At 38.3% G+C, this 20,601-nt stretch overlaps 1 long non-coding RNA gene across 1 annotated transcript in view; it reads right to left on the bottom strand.

Annotated features, from left to right (window-relative positions):
- Positions 1 to 777: 777 nt before the first annotated feature.
- Positions 778 to 20,601, bottom strand: part of LOC116537736 — a 196,714-nt gene continuing 176,890 nt past the window's right edge. The window contains exon 11 of the long non-coding RNA XR_004263296.1: positions 778 to 1,400. This is a non-coding gene — a long non-coding RNA (uncharacterized LOC116537736). The remainder of the gene's footprint in view (positions 1,401 to 20,601) is intronic.

Below are 20,601 nucleotides of genomic sequence, written 5' to 3'. Positions count from 1 at the left end.
AAACTCATAAGTAAAACATCTAAAATAAGCTGTGATTTGCTTTTATGGAATTAAGATAATTTAAGTTCTTACCCATTTGATTAAAAGTTTGGACAAAATTGGACAAAATGTGACAGTGCACGTTTACTAGATCTAGTAATTGATATTTTGGAGGCCCTAAACTAAAATAATCACATATAAGAAGAAAAACAGTATATGTATATATGTTACTTGTAATTCTTAAAGAAAACTAAAACAAAATTTTATTTGATGCTTTGAATATAAATAACTTATTTTCATATAACACATATGTATGTATATATATGCATATATATGTATATATGTGTGTGTGTGTATATATATATATGGGGAGACAGAGAGAGAGAGAGAGAGAGAGAGGTCTCACTCTGTAGCCCAGATTGTAGTGCAGTGATGTGATCGTGATCACAGCTCCCTGTAACCTTGAATTTCTGGGCTCAAGGGATCCTCCAATCTCAGGGTGCAGAGTAGCTAGGACAACAGATGCTCACTACCATGCCCAGCTAATTTTTTACATTTTTTATAGAGACAGACTCTTGCTATGTTGCCCAGGCTGGCAAATGACTTATTTTCACACTGTGCCTGTGGTAATCAAGATGAAGTCCAAAATTGAGTCAATAAGGATTGATTTTCTGTCTGAGCTTGGAAGCTCTGTTCTTCATCCACAAATCAGTCTATTTTGTTGGGACTAAGATATGCCAAAGACCGGCACTTTGTCATGCTGAGAAGCCTTAGAAGTTGCCTCAGAATCAAGGTGCCTCTAATCTTATCTTGTCTCCCACCCCCAAGTCCAGAAAGAGCCTCTCTCTGCAATTTCCTTATCTGACCAAGGAAAAGAAATGCAATGATCTTGAATGTCCTCCCCAGGGATCTCATCAAATAACCAGGAAAGATCAAGAGGCTGGGAGTCCCCACCAGCCCAGACACCCTTACCATCTTTTCTTCTGAGGTCAGCTCCAAGAGATTCTCTGGAGGACTTAACCTGCATTAAACCGTAACCTCTGTTCCTGTGTAGCTCTGCACCTCACCTTCCCCTAATGTCTGCTTCCTGCCTCCCAGGTCTGTTCATTCTCCTTAACGGTCTATTGCCCCTTAAAATAACAGTCTGCATTCCACGTCTCCCCCTTCCTCCATGGAAACAGGTATATAAAGTTTTGTACCTCATTGGGTTGTCATCCTCTTGTGATTCCCTCGTTCTATGCAATTTATAGTAAAATTTTGCATACCTTTTCTTCTATTAATCTTCCTTTTGCCAGTTGATTTTTCAGTGAACCTTCAGAGGATAAAGGGGAACTTTTCTCTTCACCCTTATAGTTTTATCCATGCATTAGTTCAACATCTCTGTATTTTCACCGTTGAGGTCAGAGGAATTATCCTAGGCACTGAAAACACAGAATTGAGAAATCAAATAAAATTTTCTGTCTCCAAAGGGCTTACATTCTAGTACTAGTATTCCAGGTGCTATAAGTAAAAAACAGGTAAACATTCTGTTCACATTCTAATCAAGTGTCTACCATTAGTAAGAGACATGGACATAAGCTCTCAAGAAGCTGCTCTGTGATCACCTAACACCACAGCAAGGCCAGGAACCAAAATTGGACAAAATGTGAGAATGCATGTTTACCAGGTCTAAATTTGGAGCCCCCAAACTAAAATAGTCACATATAAGAAGGAAAAACAGAATACGTATATATGTTACTTGTAATTTTTAAAGAAAACTGAAACAAAATTTGATACTTTGAATACAAATAACTTATTTTCATATATATATATATATATATATATATGTGTGTGTGTGATATATATATATATACAGAGAGAGAGAGAGAGAGAGAGGTCTCACTCTATAGCCCAGATTGGAGTGCAGTGATGTGATCATGGATCATAGCTCATTGTAACCTTGAACTTCTAGGCTCAAGTGATCCTCCCATCTCAGGGTGTAGGTCCCATCTCAGGTTCCATACCTGGCTAATTTTTGTATTTTTGGTAGAGATGAGGTTTCACCATGTTGGTCAGACTGGTCTTGAACTCCTGACCTCAGATGATCCACTTGCCTTGGCCTGCCAAAGTGTTGGGATTACAGGCATGAGCCACCATGCCCGGCCTCAGTTTGTGTTTTTTCTTAAAGTTTCTGACCAGATTAAGTAACAAGATATTATCAATATTACTGATGCCCTGAGTGAATCTCCCTAATTTTACCCTTACCCATTAAAAGTTACTATTATTTTGAATTATCTGCCATTTCCTTATATTTCTTTTTACTTTTCTCTCTACTGTTGTATTTCTAAGTAATATATTGTTCAGTTTTTCTTATCTTCAAGGTCAAGTTTTTCTTATCTTCAAGGTTAATGTGTCTGAATTAATGTATTTACTAATCTGATTTTGATAAATTATCATACACAGCCATATTGTGGGACATTCTACAGAAAGCTTGGTTGGTGCTTTTCGAGAGGGCAGGTCATGAAAAATAAGTGAAGACTGGGAAACTTGCAGACTGGAGAAGATCTGACGTGGCAGACAGACCCTAAGATGGTGCCCAATTATACACAAATTCTTTTTTTTTTTTTGAGACGGAGTTTCGCTCTCGTTACCCAGGCTGGAGTGCAATGGCGCGATCTCGGCTCACTGCAGCCTCCGCCTCCTGGGTTCAGGCAATTCTCCTGCCTCAGCCTCCTGAGTAGCTGGGATTACAGGCACATGCCACCATGCCCAGCTGATTTTTTGTATTTTTAGTAGAGACGGGGTTTCACCATGTTGACCAGGATGGTCTCGATCTCTTGACCTCGTGATCCACCCACCTCGGCCTCCCAAAGTGCTGGGATTACAGGCGTGAGCCACTGCGCCCGGCCCTATACACAAATTCTTATTCTAATTTTCTCCCTGTGTGTGTGAGCAGGAATCTTGACTATCTTGTAAACAACAGAGTACTGCTAGTAATGAGGGAAATTAATAATTTGCAATTGCTGTACAATAAAGCCAATTTACAGTGTTGTGTTCAATATAAAACCTAACCCCCAGCTCTGCTTGAAATTAACTAACTCCCTGTAAAACCTACCTATCTATTCTCCCCATATTCTCAGTGAAGTTCCCAGGCATCCCAAGAGTCCTGTTTTTCTTGTTGACCAGCTACAAGGTCACAGGGCAAGATAACACCCAAAGAATGTACAATGTGTTTCTCAAGATGCTATTTTTCAAATGCAACGTACATCACAAGGCATGTTACGGGTTAATTAAGTGTTCTTTGTTCTTGGTTCTGTGAAATTACTTCCTGCTTTGTCATCCTGTATCACAAAAATGCTTAAAAGACCCTCAGTTTTTCTGTACCAGGCTCAGTCTAGGGAAGCAATTTCACTGACCAGGCTCAGTCTTAGGAAGCAATTTCACTGATCCTGTGTACACGTTAAATAAAATCATTCTGCTTTTCCATCAGTCTCTCCAAGTCTCTAATTTCCTGCTTCACAAGGACACGGAATGTCATAAGGCTATTATGTGACACAAGATTGTCATTTCTGTTTGCAAACTCCCTCCCTTGATCGAGTTGGTGAAACATTCTGCCTTGGTAGAAACCCACAAAGCAAACAACCGAATGCTGCTTCTGGCCAGTAGCCAACAGTGAACAAAAGTTCTTGATCTACAAGGCAGTATTGGAATTGGCAATACCAATTTACAACCAATCCAAGCCTCCTTTCAAATAACACTATACTGAGTCACAATTACCATGAATTCCTTATAATCAGAAATCATTTTTTGTACCTTCAGTCACTTGTGTTATTGCCCATTCATTTTACTTATATATGAGCATTCATTTATATATATATGCATAATATATATACAAGAATACATAATCAAATTTGTTGTTTCTGTTAATGTTTTTGATAAACTTTATCTGTTAGATTAACAAAGAATATGAGAAATAAAAGTTTTTATTCTAAGGACAACCACTAAAAATGAAAAAAGAAATATAATATGCTAAGAAAAAAGAAAAAAATAGAATCATATAAAATTCTCAGTTAAAACTATAGAAAGCTGAAAATGAGTGGGAGAAAAAAATAGAATAAAAGAACAAAAATGACAGATAGAAAATAGTAAGAAATGTAACAGGTATCAATCCAACCATGTCAATAATCGCTTTGAGTAGCAATGGTTGAAATACACCAGTTAAAGACATACTGTCAGAGTAGATCTAAAAACAAGACCTAATTATATCTTGTATATTGGAAATCTGTCTAAATATAAAGACATACATAGACAATTGCAAATTAAAATCAATAAGATATCATCTCACACTTGTTAGAATGGCTATTTTAAAAGACAAAAGTTAGTAAGTGTTGATAATGATATGGAGAAAAGGGAACCCTTGCATATTGTTGGGGGAATGTAAATTAGTACAATATAGGAACTATGGAAAAAAGTGTGAAGAATCCTGCAAAAATTAACAATACAATTTCCCTTTGATCCAGCAGTCTCATTACTGTGTATATATCCAAAGGTAATAAAATCTGCCTTGGAAGGTTTCATTACTACCCAGTGTGTTGGATAGATATCTGCATTCCCATGTTCCTTCCAGAATTATTCACAATAGCCAAATATGGGATCAACCTAAGTGCCCATCAACAGATTAATGGATAAAAGAATGTAGTGTATATGCAAAACAGGATATTACCATCCTTAAAAAAGGGAGAAACACTGTCATTCGAGGCAGCATGAATGGATCTGCATGATAATATATTAAGTAAAATAAGCCAGGAAGAGAAAAACAAATACCATATGAACCCCTGTGTAAGTGGAATGTAAAAAAGCTTACTTATATAAATACAAAGTAGATTGGTGGGTACTAGGGCCTAAGAGTTGTTTGGGATGAGGTTGTGTAGATGTTTGTGAAAGGGTACAAAATTTCAGTTAAATAGGAGGAAAAAGATTAACAGGTGTATGGTACAACATGGTCACTATAATTAACAAAAATTGTATTATGAAAAATGAAGAAAGAGTGGACGTGAAGTTTTCATGCCACACACACACAAAAATCTACGTTAGGTAACACATATGTTCTTATGCTTCTTGATATATATTATTCTTCAAACATCATGTTTGAAGATGATGTGAAGATTTTATATAGTAAATACACCAAATTTTATTTGTCAATTTAAAAAAGACATACAGGCTGGGCGTGGTGGCTCTTGCTTATAACCCCAGACTTTGGGAGGTTGAGGTGGGTGGATCATGAGGTCAGAAGTTCAAGACCAACCTGACCAAGATGGTGAAACCCCGTCTCTACTACAAATACAAAAATTTGTCAGGCACTTTGGGAGGCCGAGACAGGCAGATCATGAGGTCAGGAGTTCGACACCAGCCTGGCAAACATAGTGAAACCCCGTCTTTACTAAAAATACAAAAATTAGCTGGGTGTTTGACACATGCCTGAAGTCCCAGCTACTTGGGAGACTGAGGCAGGAGAATCACTTGAACCCAGGAGGTGGTGGTTGCAGTGAGCTGAGATTGTACCACTGTACTCTAGCCTGGGCAACAGAGCAAGACTCTTTGTCTCAAAACAAAACAAAACAAAAAACAAACAAAAAAATGAAACCACAAGAAGAAATAGAGGAATTCACTATTTTAGTAAGAGACTTCCAACACTCCTGTATCAGAAATAGAGAGATTCACCAGGCAGAAAAAATCAGTAAGGACATAGCTAAACTCAAAAATATCATCAATCAATTGGATATTATTGACACCTACAGACAACTTTATCCAACAACAGGCAGAATACACACTGAACTCAAGCCCACGTGGACCATTCATCAAGATGCACCACATTCTCCTCCATCAAACACACCTGGAACCATTTAAAAGAATCAGAATCATACAACATATGCACTCAAATCACAACAGAATTAAATTATAAATCAGTTTTTAAAAACTGGTGAATTGAAAAATACATGGAGATTAAATAATACATTTCCAAATAACACATGGGTCAAAGAAATCTCACGAGAAAGCTAAACAAATTTTTGAACTAAATTTAAAGGAAAACATACCTCATCAAAATTTGTGAGCTACAATGAGGCAGCTTGGAGGAAAATTTCAGCATTGACTGTGTGTATACATTAGAAAAGTTGAAATGTAAAATTCAAACATCTAAATTTATACTATAAAAGGAAGCAGAGCAATTAAATCCAAAGTAAGTGGGGGAAAATATATATTGGAAACACAACAACAATAAAGTAAATGATAAAGCAGTTGGAATTTTTTTTTTTTGAGATGGAGTCTCACTCTGTTGCCCAGGCTGAGTGCAGTGGCATGATCTCAGTTCATTGCAACCTCTGCCTCCAGGGTTCAAGTGATTCCCTTGCCTCAGCCTCCCAAGTGGCTGGGATTACAGGCGCCTGCAACCATGCCCAACCAATTTTTTTGGAATTTTTAGTAGAGACGGGGTTTCTTCATGTTGGCCAGGATGGTCTTGATCTGACCTGCTGATTTACCTGCACTGGCCTCCCAAAATGCTGGGATTACAGGTGTGAGCCACCATGCCTGGCCACCACCTAGAATTTTCAAGTGAATATTGATAGTTTCATATTTTCCAGGACATATGAGTCCAAAGTTAAGTAGAAAAATATTAACACCCCCAACAGGTCACTTGCTTAAGAGCATGGAGAGTGACTTGCACTGAATTCAAGGAAGAAAATCTTCAGAAATATCAACCAAAGGTATGTAAAGCAAGGTAATTTCATTTGAATACTAAGTCAGGAAATGCATTAACCATGAATAATCCATCAAAAATAAGTGTTAAGTATTGCTAGGTATACAAGGCATGGTTACATGTGGTAGAAATAATAAAGTCAAAATACATGCTATGCTCTGAGAAACACGAGAAAATTGTGAGGTTTGCATGCGAACATCAACATGTAAGGGGTCATGCACATACACTGAAGAACACGTGTATATCCTCAGACAATAGTTTCAAAAAGACCCACTACTACCACATCTGAAGTCCCCTGTCTGCCTTGCCCGTGTAGCTTGCCTGGGGTCCCTTCTCTGTGCAGCTGCAAACCCACCTTGTTTGCAGTTCATTGTTAGGATGCTCTCACCCTCTGGTGTATTTTTCGTCAGGTGGTTGTGACTGGCCACTGTGAATTTTCAGATCCACAGAGCCCATCTACAACTGCACAACGACAGACAGGACAGACAGCTCTTTGCCCCTTTTTGCTCTCTTTTGTCTTCAGCACCAAAGCCTCCTGACAATGCAAATGGTCCTGCACAGTGGACCTGGGCCACCCTCACCTTTTCTGTTTCCTTGATCAAAAGACCTCATGGACTGGGGATAACATTTCAAAATAGACTGACACATCCAAATCCCTCCCTACAGAATGCAGTCCTCAGAGGCAGCCCCTGCAACACTTTCTGAGTCACCCGGGATTGTCACCCCAACGCCCAGTCCCTCCACGGTCTGCCCTTCCTGCTCCTGCCTCCTTACGTATTACTCATCCCAGCAGCCCTTCCAATTTATTGCCCTCTTCTCATGGCCTGGCCTGTGCCACAGACACACTGCTTCCTCTTCCCTTTCCCTCCCTTGTCTGCTGGACTCACTGCTCCTCACTCTTCAGCATCTCCTCCAATGCTCCTCATCTTGGAGGCCTCTTTTGTCCATCCCAGTTCAGGCCTGAAACTTGTTCTCTGGGTTTCCAAGGGCAGCTCTTCTACTTTGCAATTTAGTTTCTGTTAAGTTTTCTGAATGTCCCTTGGCCTTTAACATCTGAGAATTTGGAAACTTTGTCTGTGTTGCTTCTCTGTAAGCCCCACACATGGAGTGAACAAGGAGTAACACAGACTATCTTCCTTTATGTTGAATTTCACAAAGAAATCGATGAACCTCTCAAACTCCTCACCTATATTCTTATCCACTTCCCAAGAAACTAAAAACTTTCTTTCAATCTGAAGAGAGTTTGTGCCTGAAGATGAAAATATTTCTTTTTTCCCCTTCTCATCTCAGGACAAGATGTGACTCCCCTCAGCCTCCTCTCTAGCCTCCCATCCTCAATTCACTGCAGAGCCCCTCTCCTGGGCCACGCTGCTCTATCCTCATCTGCATCTGTTCTTACTATCTGGACAGTTTTGCCCTTTTAAACCAATAATTTTTTCTTGATTTCCAAGATTCAGCTACATTAGTATGGCTCCCTTGCTAAATATTTTCAAATACTTATTTAGTTACTAACTTTTTTAGAGATGGAGTCTAGCTATATTTCTTAGGCTGCAGTGTAATAGATATTCATAGTTGTGATCACAGAGCATAGCAACCGTCATTTCCTGGGCTCAAACAATCAAATGCTTATTATTTACTAGCTTTCTAAACTTTTAGCATATGTTTATTTTTCTTTTCTCTTTTTGAGACTGAGTCTCGGTCTGTTGCCCAGGCTGGAAGGCAGTAGCTTGATCTTGGCTCACCGCAACTTTCACCTCCCAGGTTCAAGCAATTCTGCTGCCTCAGCCTCCCAAGTAGCTGGGACTACAGGTGCCCACCACCATGCCCAGCTAATTTTTTGTATTTTAGTAAAGACGGGGTTTCATCATATTGCCCAAGCTGGTCTTGAACTCCTGAGCTCGGGCAATCCACCTGTCTTGGTCTCCCAGAGTGCTAGGATTACAGGTGTGAGCCACCACTGTTTATTTTTCAAATTGTATCACAACAGCTGTTACTCTGGTGGCAGCAATGACATGGCATTATTGAGGGCACATGTGTGATCTTGTAGTGAAATCTTCTGTTGTCACCTTCAGGTAAGGTAACCTGCATTCAATACTTAAAGAATGGATGTCAACAGGAAGATGCAAATCACACAGGCAATGATGCAGCCTCTTCTACAAAGAAATGTTTCATTGCCATTTCTCTTTATGCCACAGAGGGTTATGTGAAGACATCCATTTCTCTGGATTAAAATCTTTAGAAGTATCATAATCAAAATTTTAAGATTTTTGTAAATTCATTTATGAGTTAATCTCAATATTGTGTTCATTTTTATGTGAGTAAATCTTGTGATTTTATAATTCTAGAAGGGCTTTTTCCATAAATATAAAATGGGCTGTTATGTGCATAAAGTCATGTGCCACATAAGGGCCGTTTTGGTCAACAACAGACCATATAGATGTTGCTGGTCCCATAAGATTACAATGGAGCTGAAAAATTTCTCTTATCTTGTGACATTATAGCAATCATAATCTATTACTTCAGGTTTTAAAAATAAATTTAGTATAGCCTACGTGTACAGTGTTTCTTAAGTCTACAGTAGTGTACGATAATGTCCTAGACCTTCACCTTCAGTCACAACTCACTCACTCACCCGGAGGAAGTTCTAGTCCTGCAAAATTCACTCATGATATCTGCTTTAAATAGGAGTACCACTTAAAAAATACTTTATGTCATATTTTTACTATCATATATATGTATGTATGTGTGTGTATACATATATTTACCATTGTGTTACCATTCCTTACACTTCAGTAAAGGTTTGTAGCCTAGAAGCAACACACTTTACCATATAGCCTAGGCATGTAATAGGCTATACTATCTAACTTTATGTAAGTACTCTCTACATTGTTCTAATAATGACAAAATTGCCTAAAAATGCACTTCTTAGATTGTATCTGTTGTTAATCAATGCATGACTGTAGTTTAATTGGCAGAGATATTACCTTTCTTTTAGATCCATCTTAAATATTTGATTCATTGATACACAGTGGCTGACACCCACTGAGACTCCTACCTATACCCATGCATACACCAACTCTGACCTTCCCTCTAGTGTTACACATGCCCATTCAATCTTAGGTTTCTCTCTGTGAGTTTCATAAACATTGTTCCTATGTATTGCCAACTAGAAGCAAACAGCCAGAGACAGAGTAATTGTCAAGTAATTTCAGAAGGTATGATTCCAAATATTGAAGAAAAATTAATAGGGTTTGTATATTCCTTAACCAATGTAAAAATAAAAAACAGGTAAATTACATGGAACAGTGGTTGGCAAGAGTACCTCAGGCAATGAACACGGTGATACCTGAGGGATGTGAGGCAGTGATGTAAGCCCACTATTTCCTCACGTTATTGCTTTAAGAGATTTGCCTGCTGTGGAATAGCAAGGACTTCTGGAGAGTTTTGGGTTGAGAAGATAAAACTGAGAGTCTGAAAGAAAAATTTTGCCCAATTCCATCAACTCATTCTCTAAGTACAGTGTTAACAGTGGGAGAAAGTAATCATGACAGCACCCAGTCAGAAAAGTTTGACTTATGCCAGCTGTTTTCTACAGAGACATGGATCACAGAACTACAGTAGCAGTCTAGGAGAAAAAGGGAAAGACACAACGAAAAGATATTTGAATGAAGTTGGCCTTCAACCCTTCCATCTTATTCATTATGCTAAAAGATACAGCCCTTTACATGACATGGCCACCTTGCAACAAGCCCATGAATAAAGGCAGCACAGCAGAGAGGAAGGAAATGTGTATAAGCAGGTTGAACCACTCCCCCTTGACCCAAATCTGCCATTTCCTATGATTTGTTATTACATGTGTCTGATAAACCTGTATTGTGTAATAAAGGCACTCCCTAATGTATGATGGCTCCACTTTAGATTTCTCAACTTTATAATGGTGAGAAAGCAATACCCATTCAGTAGAAATTGTACTTTGAGTACTGATACAACCGTTCTGTTTTTCATTTTCATTGCAGTATTCAATAAATTACATGGGCTATTTAACACTTTATTATAAAATACAGTTTCTGTTAGATGATTTTGTACAAATGGATAGAAAGGTAAATGTTCTGAGCACATTTAAGATAGGTTAGACTAAGGTATGATGTTCAGTAAGGTAGGCATGTTAAACACATTTTTGACTGGTGATATTTTCAATTTATGATGGGTTTATTGGGAAGTGGCCCCAGCTTAAATTGAGGAGCATCTGTAATTTCAGAGGAGCTTTCCATTTATCAGAACAGAACACAGCTCTCATCAATGAAGAATAAATTGGTAAATCTTATCTCCTCTATTTGCTTCCCCAGAACACCTCCAGTTTCCTTCAGATTTGGCAGTCACCTTTTCCTTGCCCTTCATTACATAAATACCATGGTTTATCTAGTTTGCATGTAGTAACAGGTTGTTCTAAATTTGTGGTGAAATTTAAGGTTAATGGTGCAAGGTCATAAAACAATAAAATAATGAAGATGAGGGTTACTTAAAATAATTAACCAAGATTTGCTCTTAAAATTCTCTGTATAGAGTATTAAAACCCAGAGGGCCTGACTGCAGCATTGCCTGGCAAACAAAAGTCTATCAATAATTTGGAGTAAAAATATCCATAAACTCTCAATGCTCTTGGTCCATTGCTTTTTCATATCTCATTTATCTTAAATAAATGTCCCAAGAATTGTTTTTAGACCACAGTATTGAGGATTTATTACATATATAACAGCCATTTGCTATTGAATCTCAGAGACCCACCCTGCAGGAATGGGTCTTTTGCTAGAGAATGTGTTTTTCTCGATTCAATCCTGTTGGCCTTCAATTCAATCCTGTTGGCCTTTGCACAGTTCCTATTGCAGACCCAAAACAATTCCTAGCCTGCTTTCTGGAGCTCTAAATTGTTTCTTCAAGAAGTCAGGGTTTAACCTAGGTTGAGGAACCCCATCTTTACTTGCCATCAAGTCACATACAAACGATATATGAGGAGCGTCAAAGGTTCAGCCTAAAACAATGGACATTAACGGAGCAGGTAAAAACTAAAAGGTAGGTAAACTGTTGACTGAGTCAATAAAAAGGAACATGTAAAAATAAAAAAAAAGTAGTTTGGTAGTTGATATAGAAGAAATAAAGGTTATAATTCCCTTTCTTCAAAATGATACTATTAAAATATATGCTGCTTGAAGATGTATGACATTTCCTGAGTTGCATTTTTATTTCAGTGCAAACTAAAAACAATTTTAGTAATCACTCATCAAGGAGTAAGAAAAGTAATACATCTCTATATTATGAGTTTTCTGCAGGAAGGCAAGTCAAGCAGCCATTTACAAAAACAAAGTGAAAATACTCAAATATGCAAGCCAATGTCTATAGCTTTTGGGTAAGGAGAAAAACAAACAATATGACAACACTCATTTCCCAGTAACAAATTAGCTGTCTGTGCATTCAGAGTCTCAGTGTTCTGTCTACACAAATTAATTCACTGTGCATCTTCCACAAAGAACAAACTAAGCCACGTAATTTAAACTATTATAGCTTCTTTAAGTCTGCGATTGTGAGTAAATTTTGTCTTGTGGCTCTCAGGAAAGTCTCTGCCCCTTTCCTTTTCAACCAGTCGTATATCATAGGAAATTTCTGGAAAACACTAAAACAGAGAATGTGTAACAACTGTCATTCCTATCAAAAGTGCTATTTTCATTTAACTACTAAAGAAAGATGATTGAAAATATGAAAATAATTAAATATATGATTCAAAAAATGATTACGATAGCATTTTAAAATACAGGAATGAAAGGAATTAATACACAATGCAAAATATAAATTGGTTTTAAATGATGTTTATGTAAAATAAAAAAAGACAACTGCATACAAGTTTTAAAGATATCTGCACCCCCACCTCCAAAAAAGCAATATGAAATATTACCAGGAAGGTGTCTTTGATCAGCGAGCACAATGATTGTAGAGAAAAGGCTTTCTTATGGAAAAGGACTGCATTCCTCAAATAGCCCCAGAAGGAGGGCAGGGGGCAGCTGACCTTGCCTCCACAAAACCCACGGAAAGCTCTGAGCTCAGCTGCAGTGGCTGAGGCCCGCCCCCAATGGGCGTGGTCTGCAGCAGGAGGACCGCACTCATGGTCCGCAGCAGGACAACAACTGCGCTTGTGCAGGAAGCACCCAGGGATGACTGACAGGTCTCTGCCACCTCTGGCTATTGATGGAGGAGTACAAAATCCCCAGGTTACAAAAACCAGGCAACCATAAGGAGGAGCCTTGACATTTAATTAGATTCACTGGGACTGTACTAAACAAATAAAGCTGGGGGTAGTGTTCAGGGATTGTCTAAGATTCATAGAACATAAGAAACATAAGCATCAACAGCAATGCTCTAACGTTCTAAATCCTCTTATTTCAAGGTACAGCTGGGAATACTGGTGTAGGTGCAAGCCATCTACATTTATTCTCCTCTTTCTTCCTTTTAGAACACCACAGTAGATAGGCTAAAGGGCTGTGGATGGAAAATTCTTTTTTTTTTTTTTTGAGACGGAGTTTCACTCGTTACCCAGGCTGGAGTGCAATGGCGCGATCTCGGCTCACCGCAACCTCCGCCTCCTGGGTTCAGGCAATTCTCCTGCCTCAGCCTCCCGAGTAGCTGGGATTACAGGCACGCGCCACCATGCCCAGCTAATTTTTTGTATTTTTAGTAGAGACGGGGTTTCACCATGTTGATCAGGATGGTCTCGATCTCTTGACCTTGTGATCCACCCGCCTCGGCCTCACAAAGTGCTGGGATTACAGGCTTGAGCCACCGTGCCTGGCCGGAAAATTCTTGTATTAAAAGAAATCTCTTAGTAATTAAGACAATGTAGTACTTGCACAAATAGAAAGGTGATCCAATGAAATAAAGAAAGGAAAACTCAATAACAGACAAAAGAATATAAATGCACAGAATTAATAAGAGCAATTATTAGGGGAAAGATGGCTTTTACAAATCAATGTTCCAAGAAATTAATATTCATTGGGGGAAATTGAATGTACCTTTAACTTCACATTACACATAAAATTAACTGCAGGGTCATCATAGACCCAAATACAAATACCGCTTAATACAGTGTTTACAACCTATGTTAGGAAAACATCTTCATGACTGTAGGCTAGCATGAGATTTATTAAATTAGATATACAGTATATTTACCATTTAACAGAAAAACATATTCTAACATAGTTTATGGGAACAAGGACTATGGTGACAGATTGGAGCAGGTTGTATTCCTTTCTTGCAGGGGTTTAGCTCAAATTCAGAACTCATACATAGAAGTGGTAGTAGGAACTTCCTTTTGATATTTTGGGAGGAATGAATAAGCCAATGATACCTAATGCCTATAGATAAATATCAGGTCTATAGTAATCACAACATCAGTATTTGCTAATATTAACAGTGTTTTTTTAAGTAATTTAAATATGTAGTTTTGTATCAATTGTAAAATACATTATTAAATATGTATTTTTGTATCAGTTGTACATATAAATATTTATAAATAATTAAATAATTAAATCATATATTTAATTAAATACATATAAAGGATTTGATTATAAATTGTAAAATCCTTTACAAAATAAAGGAGTAAAATCATTGACAAGTTATGGTACAAATACTTCTTATGGCTTATAATTTTTACCTCACAATTAATGATATTTTTCTCAATGTAAATACATGTAGATATTTGTTTTACAGCACTCCTCCTATTCAGTGAGATGCAAATATAAGCAAATCACATTAGAAAAAGTATTACTGCCAGACGCAGTGGTTCAAGCCTGTAAGCCTAGCACTTTGGGAGGCTCAGGCGGGCAGATCGTGGGGTCAGGAGTTCAGTACCAGGCTGGGCAACATGGCAAAATCCCATCTTTACTAAAAATACAAAAATTAGCTAAGCATGGTGGCATGAGCCTGTAATCCCAGCTAATCAGGAGGCTGAGGCAGGATAATTGCTTGAACCCGGGAGGTGGAGGTTGCAGTGAGCCAAGATTGCTCCACTGCACTCCATCCTGGGCAACAGAGCAAGAATCTCTCTCAAAAAAAAAAAAAAAAAAAAAGAAAAGAAAAGAAAGGTATTGCTAAATTTCTGTCACTTAGATCCACCTCTTCTGAGTCACTATTCATCTTGTTCATAATTTTTCCCTCATTATCATTTTCTCTATTAACCAGAAGCTTTGGTGATATTTCATTTCTTGTGAGATTTCCATGCAACTCTGTGAGATTATCTTTCCAACCTACTGACAGCTCCTCTGCAAGCTTTGTGTTGATGATATTAAAAGAAGGTGTCAATGGAAGATTTCTAGGACAAGTTCATGTGTATTCATATAAGGACAATCACAAAAAGTCTGCATTTGGGCCAATAGTGTTTTCACACTATCAATTTTAAGATGCATTTAGTCTTAGTTCATTTATATTGCTAGGAAGGAATACTTGGGTCTGGCTAATTTGTAAAGAAAAGAAGTTTATTTAGCTCACAATTCTATGGACTGTGCAAGAAGCATGGCACCAACGCTTTGTTCTGACTGGGGCCTCAAGATGGTTCTACTCATGGCAGAAAGAAAAGGGGAGCTCATGTGTGCAGAGATCACATGGTGAGAGAGGAGGCTAGAAAGAGGAAAAATGCTGGGCTCTTTTAAACCACCAGCTCTCCTGGAAATGAGCAGAGTAAGTACTCTCTACCATGAGAACACCAACAAGTCATTCTTGAGGGATTCCCTCAAAACTCAAGCACTTCCTATCCAGACCTACTTCCAATATTGGGGAGCAAATTGTACCAGGAGGTTTGGGAGGCCAAAGATCTGAACCATAGTACATATGTGTTGAAAAGGTGTGAAAATATGTACTCTAGCAATAATGGAAGATGCTATATTTTTCTGTGACTGCTCCCTTCACAATGTGATATCACAGTTACTTGTCTGCTGATTTCTGGTCTATTATTTAAGAGACAGGGTCTTGCTGTGTTGCTTTGGCTGGAATGTGGTGGCATGATCACATCTCATAGCAGCTTCCAATTCCCGGTCTCAAGGGACCCTTTTGCCTTAGCCTCCTGAGTAGCTGGAACGACAAGCATGTGACACCAGGACCAGCCACTTTGAAAACAAATGTTTTTGTAGAGGTGGGGTCTTGCTGTGTTGCCTAGGCTGGTCTTGAACTCCTGACAATCCCCCACCCCAGCTTTCCATATTGCTCTGATTATAGGCATGAGTTACCATGCCTAGCCAAGAAAAGTTTTTCAGACATAATTTTATATACATTAACCAACTTCAGTTACTTTCCACCTAGTTATGTTAGATTATTAGAGTACTATTGTAATTTCTACTTTATATGTTTTTAAGTTTTATAATTTTATGTTGCCTCAGCATCTATTTTGAATTATGTTTACCTTGCTCATACCAGAAGCATGACTTAACACCTTTGACACCTTTTCCAGTTCTCCAATGCCTCCCACTTTCTCTATGCAGTTATTCTAGATATCTACTTTATACAACCACTGCTTATAAGATAGCTAGATGAAGCATCTGACTTTTCCCTCTGACCATCCATACCTCATGTGGGCTGTGCAAATATGCCACAGTGACCACCTCTTTGTCACAGTGCGACTCCATAGGATTTATGCTTGCTTCCTGTAAACCTAGCAGTTAGAACACCCTGTGAGAAGGTTGCTTGCATAACACACTGGATCCCAATAAAGGCCTAAACGATGGGCCCCTCCCTCAGCAGGATGGGCATGTGTCTAGAACGGCTCCTCCTTTGGCCATCTGAGGCATGCTACTCTCCTCTCTCTGGGATCTGTAATACACTTATTCTGTTATTTCATGTGTTTTGTTGGGTTGACTCCTTTGTGTCTCATCTGACTAATATACAGTACCTGAACTTGTTTTCAAGCCAGGACTTTCCTACAGACTGGTTATTTTATAGAAGTAAACAAGACACAGGTCAGAACCACAAGGTTGTTTTCCAGTGTAAACACATTTTCTGTCAGAGAAACCCCTGGTCATGGGTCACACACACATACATTTGGCTACAAAGATACATTATACTACAGAGATAATTTTATAAGTGATGGTTCAGGAACTCCATTAAGGGGGAGGGCAGACATGGCAAAGAGATAGTTCAAGGTTTGTGCTGGAGCTGTAGCATTTTGTAAAGTTAGGGAAAAATGTAATTGAGAATTTCTGCCCTAATATTAGAAACAAGAGCAATTTTCCCTGTAATCTGCCTTCTAAATCTGATTTTCAATTCAAAACAACTATGTATCTAATTTTCTCCCATTCTACTATCTAATTCTGTGGATGGTGATTATACAAATCCCCTTTGATAAGTCACTGCAGAGGGAGACGCTTCATGGTTTTCATAAAATGTTTTGCTCTGCTTACTTGTTGCTCTGGTCAACCCTACTTGTAGTACTTGAAAAATGGAATCGGTTTTGGTATTCTTTGCTGAATATAGTGAATAAAGAAGAAACACATATAATTTATAATATAGAATGTTGTTTATATTTGGAAATAGACTTTCAGTTTCCAGGAAGTCTCAATAAAATTAATACCAATTTCTGATGTAATATATATTAGTCATGCATTCTTTGAATTCTAATTTCTTCCAGTGAGGCTTGAGTGTGGAGAAAGGGCATTGGGTTCTAGCCTCATGATGTGCTCTGTATTTGGAATGTTTGCAATGACATCTTTCTGAGAATTCTAGTAGAGTCTACTAACTTCAGTGAAACCTGGTTATAGATTGCGAAGTAGGTTTTGGGAAGTACTGTCTTCCATTTCATGAGTGAGTAATGTTTGGGAACTCAGTGCCCAGCACTGTGTTTTCTGTGCCTGTGATATCATGCTACCACAGTCCTATATGTATCACCAGTCTTCTCTTGCTGTGGGCACTTGGAGTTCATTCACCCTCTTGCCATTTGAGATGTGTCCCTCTCGTGCATATGTATTTATGTCTCTTTCATGGCTTGCCACTCTGTCCCCTAATCTGTTAGGAAGAATTGGTGATCTATGCTATTCCCAGTATAAATCATGATAGACTATAATGTATACGTTGAAATGAAGACGAAAAGTGAACTTGACATTTCTCTGTTAGCAGAACTCTCGTTATAATAAAATAAATGGAAGAAAAATCCATGTTTTAAGATGACAAATTTAAATGAGCCTGCTTTTTTTATGGAATGAAGTATGAACTCAGAGGGGTAAAAAGTTCTCTTAATTTGCAAGTGCACAAAATAACAGCCCTTAAGTTAACTGTTCTTTTACTCTCAGAAGTGAGAAATGTGGTCAGGTCAACTGTAGCTTTCACTTCAGATCTCCAAGGCTGAAGAAGCGAGTCTTCTCACTGAAACTATAAATGATGTGTGGAGAATAATAAACATCTGAAAAAGAAAAAAATCTTGACTTTGTGGATGTCTATGTGAGTGCAATATGCATTCTCATGTCACTGCAGGCTTTGTAGCCATGGTTCTTGGACAAAACCATGGTGCTATCCAGCACAATGCTGTGGTCTGTGGATAGAGAGCTATGCAGGGGATGAGTGGACAGTCCTACCTGCTGTGGGGATTCTTTGTTTAGCCAGTATATATGCAGGGTCACCATTCAGCCTGTGTGTATCTTGTATATCGCTGCATGAAATGTTGGGGATATGTTGTATCTGGTTGTTATCTTTTTTTTTCCTACCAGGCTTTCTTCACCTGTGCACAACACATTCTGAATCAGTTTCTAGCCTGCACCTGCCCAAAATCAAAAGGTTAATCTTAACCTTTAAGCAGGTTGTTGTAAGCAGCGAAGATCTTTTAACAAGGGCTTTATAAACATGTATATAAATATTTATATATATTTAATATTTATATAATTAATTTTATTAAATAAATGTAATTTATTTAATATTTATATGATTAAATGTATAAATATATAAACATATAGTTACATATATTTATTATAGGTTATATATTTATTATATATATTATATATTGAGCTATGTAATAAATATATAAAACATATATATAATATATATATTTATTAAAATATATATTATATAATATAATGTATATTATATTATATATATTTTTATAAATATGTATTTATATACTTAATATATATTATATAAATATATATTTTATAAATATATTATTTTATATAATATATATTTATTACACAGCTCACCTATGACCATGACAATATCTATTCTGTGGCTTCTGAGCTTGCAATGGGTAATAAAATTTCACAATGCAATTGTCAACAGAATACATGGTCACTTCTTGATGGAGTCTGTCAGTTGAATGAAAAGAGCTTAATTATCACAGGATCCCCTCAGAAGCTTGAAGGTACAGTTATCATTTGAAAACTTAAAGAAGAAATTCCTGAGGCTGGATAATTCATAAAGAAAAGAGGTTTAACAGGCTCCCCATTCTGTACGGCTGCATAAGCATGGTACCAACATCAGCCTGGCTTCTGGGGAGGTCAGAAAGCTTACAGTCGGGGAAGATGAAGCAGGATCAGGTGTTTCTTATGAAAGAGCAGCAGCAAGTAAGAGAAGAGCAAGAGGTACCGGACTTTTAAGCAACCAGATCTTGAGTGAATTAACTCAGTGAAAACTCACTTGTCATCAAAGGATCGCTTTGTAAAGATTCATGAGGGATCACCTCTCACCAGGCCCCAACCTCCAACACTGGGAATCACATCTCAACTTGAGATTTGGAGAGGACAAACATCCAAACAATATCCCTTTCCTGGATGCAGAAATATGGTTTATGTTCCCTGTCACTGACATTTCACATTCTTGTCTTTGAATGTCCACAGGTCATATCTTCCAAAATGACCTTAGTGGGATCCTGCAGATACACTGCCATAGAATGTTTGAATATGGGCTTTCTGTGATATGTGAGACACAGGAACCTATCTTTTAAGACGTGGTTACTGATACTCAAAGTGATGACTGAAGAAAAAGAGTACAAGAACCTATAAAACATGGTTACTGACACTCAAAGTGATGACTGAAGAAAAAGAGTATGGGGGGGAAGAAGGAAGAGGAGGAGGGTTCCTGGAGCTTGATGGTGTTTTTCTGAAGCAGGTACACAGGAGTTTAGAATTGTGAATAGATAAAAAAGCTGCTTTTTCATACAACCCCTATGTATCCATTCATCACCTGAGTCAAAGGTTATTTATGTCTGTGTTGGATTTTTTTTTCTGTACCAAATAATACTTTTTTTGTTTTGTTTTTTGAAACTGAGTCTTGCTCTGTCACCCAGGTTGGAGTGCAGTGCACATCTCAGCTCACTGTAACCTCCGCCTCCCAGGTTAAAGTGATTCTCCTGCCTCAGCCTCCCAAGTAGCTGGGATTACAGGCACCCACCATCACACACTCAGCTAATTTCTGTATTTTTAGTAGAGATGGGGTTTCACCATGTTGGCCTGGCTGGTCTTGAACTCCTAACCTTAGGTGATTGGCCTGCCTCAGCCTCCCAAAGTGCTGGGATTGCAGGCTTGAGGCACTGAGCCCGGACTCCAAAATAATACTTTTTAGATGCCGGGCACGGTGGCTCAAGCCTGTAATCCCAGCACTTTGGGAGGCCGAGCCGGGTGGATCACGAGGTCAAGAGATCGAGACCATCCTGGTCAACATGGTGAAACCCCGTCTCTACTAAAAATACAAAAACATTAGCTGGGCATGGTGGTGCGTGCCTGTAATCCCAGCTACTCAGGAGGTTGAGGCAGGAGAATTGCCTGAACCCAGGAGGCGGAGGTTGCGGTGAGCCGAGATCGCGCCATTGCACTCCAGCCTGGGTAACAAGAGTGAAACTCCGTCTCAAAAAAAAAAAAAAAAAAAAAAAAAAA

The sequence above is a fragment of the Sapajus apella genome, unplaced genomic scaffold, assembly GCF_009761245.1.
Source record: "Sapajus apella isolate SASKATOON/1434 unplaced genomic scaffold, GSC_monkey_1.0 scaffold113, whole genome shotgun sequence".
Taxonomy (NCBI): domain Eukaryota; kingdom Metazoa; phylum Chordata; class Mammalia; order Primates; family Cebidae; genus Sapajus; species Sapajus apella.
This window is presented reverse-complemented; position numbering and strand designations above follow the sequence as displayed.